Genomic DNA, 13028 nt, shown 5'->3' on the forward strand with positions numbered 1-13028 from the left:
CCAGCAACTGTGTGTTTAGTTAAGACAACGTGGAAAGGCTGCTAGGAATTCAGCGATGCACCTCCCAGGTTTACGTTTTGTAAGTCACAGCACTTAGGAGCATTTAAGGTAGTGCACTGGTGAGTCCCAATGCTCAGGACAGCACGCCAACAGACCTCGGAGATACCACAGGCTGGGTTCCAGGTGACTGCAGCGAAGTGCGTACTGCAGTAAGGTGAGTCACACCGGGTTCCTGGTCTCCCAGCACATGTAAAAGTTACATCCTCACTACTCTGTAGCCTATTAAGTGTGCAATAGCAGTATGTCTAGAAAAAACAAAATATATACCTTAAAAACATTTTATTGCTAGTGGGGAGGGTAGAGCTCAGTGATCGAGCACATGCTTAGCATGCATAAGGTCCTGGGTTCAACCCCCAGGACTTCCATTAAATAAATAAATAAACCTAATTGCCTCCTCCCAGAACAAAAAAAAAATTTTTAATACTTTATTGTTAAAAATGCAAACCGTCATCTGAGTGACTTGAGTGAGTTGTAGTGGTAATAAAGATCCCTGATCACAGATCACCGTAACACATAAGGACAATGAGAACGTTTGAAATATTGTGAGAATGACCACGTGCGACACAGAGATACGAAGTGAGCAAATGCTGTTAGAAAAAAGGCACCAATAGACTTGCCCAATGTAGGGTTGCCACAAACCTTCAACTTGTTAAAAAAAACAAACAAAAACAGTTTTTTGCAGTAAATTCCTCCACCCCCTGTGGTAACTCTAAGGGCAGGAGACAGGCAGTGTTGTGTGGCAGGCAGAGTCCCCGAGTGTGCCCGCTGGGCCTGCCTGCTGGCTGTGTGGGCACTCAGGGGTCCCCGGGACTGCCTGCTCCAGCCCTGAGGTGTGGCCCCAAAACACAGAGGCCACTGACTGGATCCCCGCAAAGCACAGGTCCCAGATGGGAAAGCCAAGGCAGGTCTGTTCCTTGGAGAGAGGACCCGATAAGGAAACATCAGGAGAAAGCTGCTGGACAGCTCTAAAGGAAGCCACCTTGCCTGGACATGGGACCAGAAGACGGAGAGACATGTCTGACAATCTTGTGCCCAAACTTCTAACCATGACCTGGGACCAGACTGTGGTGGACTCAACCTGTCAGATGGGGAACCCGGGGGACTTCCTGACGGAGGAGGACAGCATTGCTCGGAAGTCACAGCCTCCCCGCTGAGCTTCCAAAAGTAAAAGAAACAAGCAAGTTAGACCAAAGAACTGAGGCCAGTTGACGTGACCTGAGCCCACACACTGAGGGTAACGCAGGGCTCAGGGAGGAGCAGCGCCTGGACATCGCTGCAGGAAGGCCACCAACTCTGGTGCTCACCGTTTGTTTTTTTTTGGGGGGTGATCCAGGACCACGTGCATGCTAAGCACGTGCTCTACCCCCGAGCTATACCCTCCCCCCTCATTGGCAACTAAATTGTCATCATTCTTTGAACAGGTATCTAGTACCTGAGAGCCGTCCAAGTGTGCAAATGCACAGTAAATGCATGTTTTCAGAGTCCTGGGGGTGAAGTTTAGTTACTAACAATTACAGCAGTGACAGACACTCCTAGAGCACTTAATATGTGCTGGGCACTGTCCTAAGGTCAGTGTCCATATTAACCACAAATCATCACGCTTCACTACTACTATCATTATCCCCATCTATAGATGAAGAAAGTAAGGTACAGAAAGGCTCCCAAGGTCACACAGGTGGTTACTAGCAGAGTTTGGCTCCAGAGTTCTCAGTCTTTTTTTTTTTTAATATATATATATATACATTTTTTATTGAACCTGGGACCCCCTGTATGCTAAGCCTGTGCTCTACCACTGAGCTCTACCTCATCCTCAGAGTTCTCACTCTTAACCTCTACGCCAGGCTTCACCACTGATTAAAAAACAATGGAAAAGCTTTATGAGAAAGAAAAGGCTTCTCAGAGATTCTGTACGTTTCCTGGTTTGTGTCCCCAAGCTAAATCTCTATACCTTATAATAATCACGGACTTGGTTTTGTCTTCTCCACCCAGGCCAAGAAGGATCTTCACCTCATGACAGTCCAAACCCACCTTTATACCCCACACCCGGCGGGTGATACTTTATCGCCAGAAGAGAAATAACAGGGATCTCTCCCTAGGTCTTGGGGTAGGGCTCACCCACCTTGTACAGGTGTCCCAGGAGCCGGCTATACATGCACCAAAATCCCACTACGGGCCATCATTGTCCTGGGGACCAGTTTAATCTAGTTTACTACAACCAAATCAAATGGATGTGTACTCAGCACCTGCTGGGTACAAGCCACGGCACTGGAACAGAGAAGGAAAAAAAAAAAAAAAAAACTCAGACAATGGGGAAGGGCTGAAAGACTCCTAAATAAAAGTAACTTAAAGGTCCAAGTAGAAGAGACTGGAGCACAAAATTGAGAGAGAACGGGAGGAAGGGAAATCCTGAGGTTTCTCTCCAAGAAGGCAAAACGCTCTGGGTATGAGACCATGAGCTTCAGAAGCAGCTCCGGGACCTCCCACACCTTCATGGGAAGAGAAAGCAGTGCCACCACTTTGGAAATCAGCTTGGTCGGTTTTGAGAAAGCTAAACATACACTTACCACACAACCCAGCAACCCCACTCCTAGGCATTTATTCAAGAAAACATGAAAGTGTGTGTCCCCATAAACACCTATACGTGAATGTTACAAGAGTTTTAGTCATAATCACCCCAAATTTCAAACAACCCAAATGTCCTCCTGCTGAATAGGTACGTGAACTCCACACCCACAAGGATACCTCTTAGGAATAAGAAGTAACAAACAACTGGCAACACATCCCAGCATCGGTGCATCTCAGCCATGGGCTGCTGGGCTCCATTCATAGGACACACGGAAAAGGCAAAACCCCAAGGATGGAACACCGGTCAGTGGCTTCCAGGGGTCAGGGCTGAGTGACTACAAAGCAGCACGAGGAACATTTTACGGTGATAAAATTGGTATTTTGATTATGGTGGTTATACAACTATGTGCGCTGGTCAAAATTCACAGCCGTACACCTTTACAAAGAGTGAATTTTACTGAACATAAATCATGTGTTGATACAACTGACTTCTCAGAAGTGGCCCGTAGCAATTATGTCAACAAAATTATCCCATGGAATGGGGCTATTCTATATCTCCAAGGTTCTGCAGACCATCTCTCCAACTCCCTCCACTAACCCCCACCCCCGATTTCTTTTCAGATAATATTTATAGGAATATTTGGGGTTGCTCATTGATGGGAGAAAAAGCTCTGTGAGTCTTATAAAGCTTCTTAAAGGGACCTCTGAGTGTTTGGATAGTCATGGGAACTCTGCTGTACTGAAAGCAACACAAGTCTGTGGCCCTTCCTCCCCGTGCTACGTGACTGCTGATTACTAAGAAGGCAAGCTCTGCCCGTCCACACAGCTCACCACGATGAAACCAGTAAATCACCAAAAAGCCCGGACACGTATGTCCCTATGGTACATGTGTCCCACATGTTGAACTACACTGGAAGTAGACCAAGGTCACTGCTAAAGTCTTTAGGCAAGAGCTAAATCTAAGTTAACCCTTGACTATTGAATTGCAAACCTCATCAGGGTAGGAAAATCAAAAATGTCACGGTACTATTGAAGCGCACAACTGCGCTGTGACTTGGTCTACAGATGCAGACCAAAAGCAACGCAAGTGATTCCGGTTCTTTCCTTCATTCAATACCCAGCAGACACATCTGGATTGCCTACGTGCGCTAGGCGTGAAAGATACATGCTTATCAATGTAAGTCCCTGTCCTCAGACAGTTTACATTCTCTTGGGAGGGATCGATGAATTACCAATAAATGAATGGACAAATAAACGAAGTGATCAATCAATAATAGACTGACTGTCAAGGAATAAAAGCTGGGAAGGAAGAACAGGGTAAGAGGATGGGGGGCTTCTAATTTAGATCAAGTGGTCAGGTGTCCCTGAGGTGGTCACCTTTGGGCGGAGACCTGGAAGAACTGGCCAGAAAGCTGGTGAGTAGCTGAAGGTTCAGGAAGGCAAAAGAGGACCAAGTGCAAAGTGTCAAGCTTTGAAATGAGGATGTGACTGGCTTGTGCATGGGACTAGCAAGGTGGCCGGTGTGGCTGGAGCTGAGTGAGGGACAGGAAGGTGCCTGGGAATCCAGCCGGAAGCGCTGGGCAGAGAGAGTTGAGCGCAGGTCACAGAGGCTTGGGGTTTTACTCAGAGTTACCAGAAGCCACTGGAGGGGGTGGGCACCGGAGCGACGTCATCTTGATTTGGGTTTAAAGAATCACTCTAGTTGCTCCAAGGAAAACAGACTTTGTAGGGTAACATGGTACAGGTAGGTAGCTGGGGAAGTGGACAAGGAACAGGGGGTTGGGGGCCACCAGAGCCATGCAGGCAGGGACAGTTGGCATCACCTGGTGGTGACAGTGGAGGAGATGAGGTGATGTGATGGGGCAGACGGGGCACTGGGTGAGTGATGGCACCACCCCTCGAGATGCAAGATGCTGGTGCTGGGATGGAGAGGTTAGTTCCACAGACAAGAGCAGCCACTATCAGGGGGCTCAAGAGGTGAATGAAGATAAAGAAAGTTTACCTTGACCCAAGGAACCCTGTACCTTACGACTGCAAAAGCTTTACAGTGGGAAGAGCTGACCCAGGACCGGTTTAGAATTAATTTTACCTTGCTGCAGCAACAAGGACTAGGTAATTCACTACAGACAGCTAAGACACGGATTTGTGTTAGAAATGCCATATTCCATTAGTGAACTTCCCAGGCAACAAAGATTTCCAGTGAAGCTAATAAAAAATTCAAAGCTTTCTACAATGTATCAACAAGGCTTTGAGACTCCCCCTTATTTAACTCCTGCTAAAAGAAAAGAATGTTGGCGAGATTATAGAGCATGGAGATTCTTTACTATATTTACATTATAAAAAGGCTTTGTCCTATGGGAAAGAGAAGTCAAATTATAAGACTCTTTAATTGGTTTACATGTTAAAGCCTTTTACATAAACACTCTGTTTGACTTAATCCACCTCAAAGCACTTTTCTGCTTTACAGATTATTTCCTTCAAGCTGCCCTAAAATGTCTGGGTTGAGGAAACTCTGAGTTTTACGAAGTTGCATCTAACTTAGAAAGAGGCCAGAAACAGCGCAACCAGGCACCACTGGGTCGTGACTGACCCTTGCAAGTGACAGTGAGGTGCAGCAGCAGACAAGCAGCAGAGCTCAGGTCTCCAGCACGTCCCCAGAGTCACATCCATTTGGTCCAAGGCAAGATTCATGCCCAGGATTCAAAACACAAGGAAAAGTTTAAATTGTTTTGGTTGGAGTAACTGTAGCCTGCTAACATGTACAGCGTCTTCCTGGAAGATATCAACCCCCGTATTTTCCATCTTTTCCTCCTTTCCCCCAGTTCAACCCTAAGAGCAACAGCACAGAGCCCGCTGTTGAGAACCAGATGAGAACACGAGTGGGGACGCCAAGTGTGGGGACCTCCGCAGACGACCCATACGGACATTGCTTTTAATCTGTTCCTGTTGGTGAGAAAATGTTTCAATCTGGTTGGAACCATTTTATAAGCTTTGTCTGCTTTTGATTATTTAAAAATTGGACTCAAAAGAAATAAGCTCTCTCACGTAACCATCCTCATCCAGCTCCCTTTCAACAGCCAAGAGAGAAACCTCCTTCTCGTCACGGAGGGCTGGGACAGGTGACTCCAACAGCTTCCCAGTGTAACATTTTTGAGGTCCTTTAGTAGTTTTCCAGATGTTTTCCTATCATCTTGCATCTCTTACGATGTACTCTTGGAAAGATCTGTTCTCAAAAGAATTCACTGTTTTGCTCTGAAGGATTTCTTACTCAAATCTCTACATTCAGTGACTTTTCCCACAGTACCAGCTATTAAAGACAGATTTTTTTTCTGGCTTGTTGCTTTAAGATGTCAAGATGCTTTTCTAATCTGGACCTGGGACTCCCTTTCACATCGTTCCTCATCCTTACACTAACCAGATGTCTCTGCCTTCTTCCAGAAGACAGCGGTATTGAGACTTCATGCTCCGGGCGTCTCCTGGGTCATCTGTTCACATATTTACCTTATTTCTTCCCAATGGTTCCAGACAAATCTCTATTTTCATTTTTTTAAAATCTCAGCATTGAAACACACATACCCAGGCAGTGTCAAATCCTCTGCCAAGACTGAATTAGTGTGGTTTTCTCTTTGGACCCATCTATAATGACCCAAAGATGTATTATATCTGGATTCTCAGATGTCTGTTAAATATTAACCACGATGATGTGAAATGTTAGAAAATTGGGTCTGTCTGAACCTCCATTATTAATCCAGTCTGCTATTATTTCTTGCTAAGATCCTATAACCCATTTTGAAACTGTCACTGATCCCTCTTGTAAAGCTAATGAAACCTAAAATCTCCCTCTCCAGAAATACTCTAAAACAAAAAGGTAGCTCTCGTTGCTGTTCCAGAGCAGAGATCCAGACACTGCAACCCCTGGGCCAGACCTGCCCAGTGTCCACTTTTGTCAATAAAGTTTTACTGGAAGACGGCCCTGCTTAACTGTTTCCATACTGGACATATCTTTGTAGCAATCAGTTCAGTAAGACCAAGTCACATGTAGGGCCCAGTGTGAAACGTGAGATACCATGACCCTTAGAAACCAGTTCTCCCACTTGCCGGAATGTTACCCCCACCCATGCAGTGCCCCGGTGCCCCACGGAAACACGTCAGCCCTGATTCTCTGCCAGTCCAGCTAGGAAGTCACCATTCCCCATTCATCACACCGTGTTCTATTCATGCCCTTAGCTCTTCTAAGAATAAAACTGACTTTCCTCCCACCTGCCCCCGACTCCAAGTGAGGGGAAAACCATGCCCTTTGCTCCATCCTTCTGTTCTAGTGATGGATAAAACCCCTTGCCCGAGGGCTACAGGGAGATTTGTTAATTAAAGATTTACTCATCTCATCCTGTTACTGTGTTACTCTCTGAGTCACCTCAACATACATGTGCTTGATCTGAGTTCAAAGAGGGGTGTCTGTGTGTGTGTGTGTGTGTGTGTGTGTGTGTGTGTGTGTTATAAACTCCTTGAAAGCCAAGACTGTTTAACCTGCTAAAGACTTAGGAGACACTGGTCGGCGTACCTCCAGCCCTGGGAGCTTACTAAGCGGTCCTGGACCATGACAATGGAATAAGATGTGTTCCCACTGGAGAGGATGGCCCAATGGGGCTGGTTCTGGTGGGGCAGGGCTGTCACTCTGGATGCGGAGATGTCACCTCAGGGTCTAGAGGAGCTGGCTCTTGGAACACTGAGCTGGATTCCTGTGTGGGGCAATCAGAGCCAGCCCTTCGGGTTTTTTGTTTGTTTTTAGTGAAGGTACTGGGGATTGGACCCAGGACCTCATGCACACTAAGCACGTGCTCTACCCCTGAGCTACACCCACCCCCCAGCCCTTCTATTTTTGATCACAGATTTTGGCTGCACACAGGGCTCCAGGTCAGCCGGCATCTGCCTGGGATGTACCGCCCATGGGCTGGAGCAGATTTTTCATGTCTCTTCTCCTGGCACACAGCTGTGACCCTCAGGGACTGGAAGCATATTGAAAACTGGCCCTACTCGCCTGTCCAAGAGTTCCCCCCAAGATCACCCGAACCCCTCTGTCCATCAGACTGGAGATCACTTCCCTTTGGAATCTTTCAAAACAAAGGCTTACAAAATACCTTGATCAACAGGGTGTTGAATAACTGCTATGTAATTGTGATCACTTTTAAAATTTCAAGTTAAAAAAATGGAAACTTCGGCAAGAGACTGAACTGCATTGACCCCTTCTCTCTGTGGGTGACCTGGATGCGCCCACTGTCCTGGTCTACAAGCCTCCCCTCTGCCCTCTCCCACTCAGCCCAGCTGCCACCCCCGGCCCTGGAACACACATGCCAAAATGACGTGTCGCTTTCTGCCCCAAGGTCTGCTTCAAGGCACAAGTGGTGAAAACTGCGGGAAAATTTCCACTTCTGCTGCTCTGTTCTGCCACCTGCAATATTCCCAATGCAATGGGAAAATTCCACCAGGAGAAATGGACCGAGCCCAGCCCCAAATGCCGGGGGTGGCGCTAAAAGTGACACCTGGGGCACAGTTTCATGGGCCACGACAAACGCCAGTGAGGAAAGAGGGAAGAGCAGAGCCCTTTCCATGGGTGCTGCCAGCGCTCGGGTAGAAGCCATTCACGTTTGACGTCCTCCCTCCACCTCTATCACCTCTTCATGCTCTACCTTTGGCCCAGAGAACCCCAAACATGCAAGCAGGCAGGCACCTCTGGGGTCATCCATCCGGCCCCTTCACTGTAGGTGTGAAGTGATGCTTTGAGCCATGGGTTAACATCACTAGAACATCATTAACCCTCGTGCTGGTAGACGCCCCAGCGGTGAAGCCAGAATCTGCTTATCTGCAGGACCTTGGGTCTAGATCATGCCTGAGCCCTGCATGCAGGCCTGGCAGTCTATGTCAGAGGTGAGCTAAGGCACCGTCCCCTGGAGGAGTTCTGTTCAGTGTGATGTGGTCAACCAACGTGGAGCACAGAGAACAAGGTTTTGTCCAAATGAGGTAACTAGATGGAGCAGAAGCCTCAGGGGCTGGGTGACTGCTGAAATGCCCTCCTGGCCCTCTGCTCCCTGGTGGTCCTCCCCTCACACCCAGGACGAGGGGACCATGAGTGGATCGGAGCTGGAGGCAAGGCCATCTCCTGGCAGTGGCCTGCTGGTCGCACCCTGCATATAAAACGAAAAACCCCCAGGTCTGAAGCTGTTTGTGTGGGCAAGAGAGATTATCTCCCTCCACTGACTTGTACTGAATTCTCCAATGTCACGATCTATCCACGATCCACATGGCACATCCCTGGGAGACGTCAGCAGCTAACAAAGCCACCGAAGCTGTTTTAAGGAGGAAGGACAACCTCGATCTGTGTGTTCTGTCTTCCTCTGCATCAGAGGAGGTTTCTTTATCAAATATTTTGCTAGAAAAACAACCTGAAACAAAAAGCATTGCGTATGGCTTGGAAAGTCTAAGGATGAACAGTCAGAAAACCAGACACTCTCTAAACGCCCGTGTGTTAGGGGTGATGCTACAGGCCAGGCACCCAGCCCCGCCTTCATCCAGGCCTGCTCAGCTGAGACCGGCATCTAAATCACGCCATCTGTTGTGTGCTCTCATAAAAGTTTTGTCCAGCGGGGCCCAGAAGCCCCTCTCCCCAGCAGGGGCCCCTGACCAGCTGGCTTCTTGGAGGAGGCACCCAGTGACATCTTCAGTGACCAGTCAGGAGGAGGAAGGGGAAAAGCATTGCAGGCAGAAGGCACGGCACGTGTGGGGCCGTGAGGCGGAGTCTGAGCTATGCATTTACAGGAGGCTGAGAGCCACTCAGCACGCCCAGGACGTGGGCCAGCTGGGCGGGGAGGGAGGCTGCATCAGAAGGGCCCTCTCGACCATGCTGAGACTAGGCGTCAGCCCTGTCGCTACAGGCAAAGATTTGGGCTGTAACAAGTGCATGTGCATCTCGGGAGGGTGACAGAGTTCAGAAGAGGGGAGGGGGGACGAGGTGGTTGCAGAAGAGGCTCCCCCGGTGCTGGTGCCGGGCATTACCTGCCGGGCGGCCCCTTGAGAGCTATCCTGGGCCTGAGGTGAGGGCGGCCCAGAGCCTGGCAGGGCTGAGGCCAAGGGAAAGTCCCAGGGAGTGGGGCCGCGGGAGAGAGGAGGATCGGACGGTGACCCTGGGAAGGGATGGCATGGGGCCCACGGAACACTGGTGGAGCAGGGGAGCATGGAAGGGGCGGAGAGCGAGGAAGGGCTGGGGAGTGAGACTCAAAGCACTGGCAGCAGAAGGGAGAAGGTGGCAGTGGTGACAAGACACAGAGTGAGTGAGGGCTTCAGAAATACATGGTGATGACGAGAGAGACTCGCTGCCTCAGCACAGAGCCTGACGTGGTAAGCCACAGCAATTTCTGAAGTGTCAGCCCAGGGTGGGTGAGAGTGAGAGGGGGAGAAGAGATGGAGGAGGAAGGGGAGGGGGTGGGGAGGAGGGGGAGAAGGGGATGGGGGAGGGGGAGGAGGGGCAGGAGGGAGAAGGGGGGGAGAAGGGGGAGGGGGGATTAAAAATCTTACAATTAAGTTTTGTACCTACAATTTCCTATCCAGATAAACTCACTTAGCACAGACGTTCGGGAAAAGCCTGCCTACCGCCCTCCTCTGTGTGATCACCTGGGGTAGGGGGAAGCCAACAACCAAAACTTACCCTCAGGGCACCTACTGAAAGATATTATTAGATCATCAGAATTAGATTAGACTCTTCCATCAGCCAGACTTCTTATCCACTGCAAATCAAATCACGTTCCCTGCAATAAAGCTCCTGTCTGAGCTCCTTTATTTATTTAAAGAGAGGCAGAGCTTAGCCAGGGCCACTTTAACCCCCTATCAGGGACAGACATTTTTCCGCCACGTGACTTCCTCTCAGACCCGACCAGAGGGGAAGACTCCGCTGGTTGTGACAGCCAGCACACGCCCTTCCTGCCCCCACCTCTCCCTGTCCCCCCCCCCCCCCACCGCAGCCCATCAGCGATGTTTCCTGGGAGGGGCTGGTGAGCACAGTGAGCAGGAGAGCCCTGGATGCCGACACTGCCTCTTGGCTTCTGCTTCCCTTTGCTATCGCATCTGTAAGCATCCTGGAAAAGCTCTCAGTAGCAGACTGCTTAACCTGTGGTTTCCAAGACAGTAACCACACAGCACACCCCCTCCTCAGCCCCTCCAAGGGGACCAAGGGTGGGTTATTGCCCATGGACCAGCAGTCGGTGAGAGGGCAGCTGCTGGGTCAGGCCAGCAAGAAACTCATGAATAAAGAGTTGAGTCCCGGCCCCGAGGAACTCTTGGTCAGGAGGATGCATTTATTACCTCATTAAGTAAGTACTGATCAAGCACCTTCCATGTCCCAGACACTGTTCCAGGCGCCTGGTGTAAAGCAGCAAAGAAAACAGAAATCCTTTGCCTTATGGCGCTAACATTCTAGTGCTAAGTGAGGAAGCAACTCTTCCCACTAAACCCATGACAGGAGGCAAGGACATCTGAGTGATGCTCATTAAGAAGGAAGGAGAAAATGCTTGCTGGGGTGAGGGAGGCATGATGAGGAAATAAGACCTAAAAACTTTGTTACAATGCAAACAGGCTTTCAGAGGCTGAAATTTACAGACATTTTCAAAGAGGACGACTACGCTGTGCTTGACCTCACGTGCTGTGACTGCCCCCCTGCCATCCCCAAGGAATGGCAACTGGGGCTGCGGGAGGCAGACTCCAGAGTGTCAAGGGTCGCAGAGCAGGAGGGGTTCAAAGGTCATCTTAAGATCCTCCTAATAGGTTTATAATCAACTCACATAATCTCCCTCCCAGCCTAGCAAAACACACACAGCTGCATCAGACAGCATCTCATCACTTTTTATCACTGCCCCCACCCCATCCATCCAATTGTCATTTACCCTGATTCAGGGTGCGCTGTGCCTGGCTCACCCCTCCCTCCAGGGCACTCTGAGCACCACCCCACACAGAGGAACGCCCACAGAATCCTCTCTCGGGACAGCCCTTCAGGAACTTTGCTTGAGAATGGGAAGTCAAAGAAAGTCACCTCCAGGAGAAAGCAGCACTGGAAATTAGAGTGCAATAATCTAGTTGACTATCTCTGCTTAATTTTTTGTGTGGGGGAGAAAACAAAACAAAACAAAACAACTTCGCTTCCTTTGGGCCATCTGTCAAGAAATTGTAGAATTCCTTTTGGCTGGAACCTAGAAAACTTTGTTTCCATTCAGCGTGGCTCCTCTTCTCCAACAGCCTGCTTATCAGACAGCCGAGCAATTTCTATCCAGGTGCCTCCATCAACAGAGATCTTCCTCCAGGCAGGGCAGCCTGTTCATTACACAGTCAGAGGTTTCAAAAATTCTCCTGATATTTCTTTATAATCCTCAACCCACCGGCCCTAGATCAACTTAGCTAAAAAAAAGGGGGGGGGGTACAAATTTAAATGTGGTTTCTTTCTAGCTATAAATCCAATCATTAAGCTGAACAATCTGAAGAAGAGGGAAAAAATAAATGGATACTCTGAGAATTGGAGAGCAAGAATTGTGATGGTCCCTGAGCATAAAATATGATGAGCAGATTTTGGAAAGATAATCTTTTGGGGAAGAGTGAGTGAGCTAACAGTGGTCCCGAGATTTTGGCTGTGAGTTCTGGGAAACGGGAACAGGGCATCCAGAGAGGATGCCCTCTGGCTTGGAGAGGATGACCAGCTTTAGGATTAGGTGGCTGGGAGAGAGGTGCTGCCCCCGGAGCCCAGCCAGAGACAGAGCTGGTCCTGCCCTGGTGAGGACATCAGCTCTTATAGGGCTTAATGAGCTGGGACTGCAGAAAGGGCTAAGCTTGCCGGTGACTCAGTTTTACCAAATTTATGTGTGATTGAGATAAGCCCCTATACTTTAGCTATCCTTCTATCATTTTTGTCTTGGAAATTCTCACATTCTCTCTCTCAATGTGAGGATGTCACACAGGCCTAGGAGGCATGCCCAGGGATGTGGGCAAGAAAAGAAGTAAAACCCTCTGCTGGGTCACACCTCAACCCTCAGGCAGGTCTACCCAGAAAGCTTATATTACAAGAATACACTAAGTTTTGCTTATTAAAAAGATCACAGAAGTAAATGAGAGTAGTATGTGCTTTTGTGGGTGTCAGAGCAAATATCTAAAATGCTTGGTTCTTCTGCCTGCTGCCATTTCAGCTGGTCTCCACCACAGTATTGCAAGCACCCTGTGAAATCATCAGTAGTTACCTTTTATTCTGGTCCTCGAAACTCAGAAAGAAGTCATCTCTTCATGGGCTTCTCCTTTAGTTTTAGGAAACGACCAGTCTCCAGTGAAGGTGGAATCTGTGAAAAATTATTTTTCAAAATGATAGGATGTAACTT

The 13028-nt window shown here is 48.8% G+C and overlaps 1 protein-coding gene across 7 annotated transcripts in view; it reads right to left on the reverse strand.

The window, feature by feature from the left end:
• Positions 1 to 13028, reverse strand: part of SVIL (supervillin) — a 214933-nt gene that overhangs the window by 160863 nt on the left and 41042 nt on the right. For 3 of the 7 annotated variants that reach the window (XM_045519224.2, XM_045519221.2, XM_045519217.2), the window contains exon 2: positions 12894 to 12989. The exons of the other annotated variants lie outside the window; for them this stretch is intronic. The gene's annotated coding sequence lies outside the window, so the exon portion shown is untranslated. The remainder of the gene's footprint in view (positions 1 to 12893; positions 12990 to 13028) is intronic. 7 annotated transcript variants of the gene reach the window in all.

This window comes from Camelus bactrianus, chromosome 35, assembly GCF_048773025.1.
Source record: "Camelus bactrianus isolate YW-2024 breed Bactrian camel chromosome 35, ASM4877302v1, whole genome shotgun sequence".
Lineage (NCBI taxonomy): Eukaryota > Metazoa > Chordata > Mammalia > Artiodactyla > Camelidae > Camelus > Camelus bactrianus.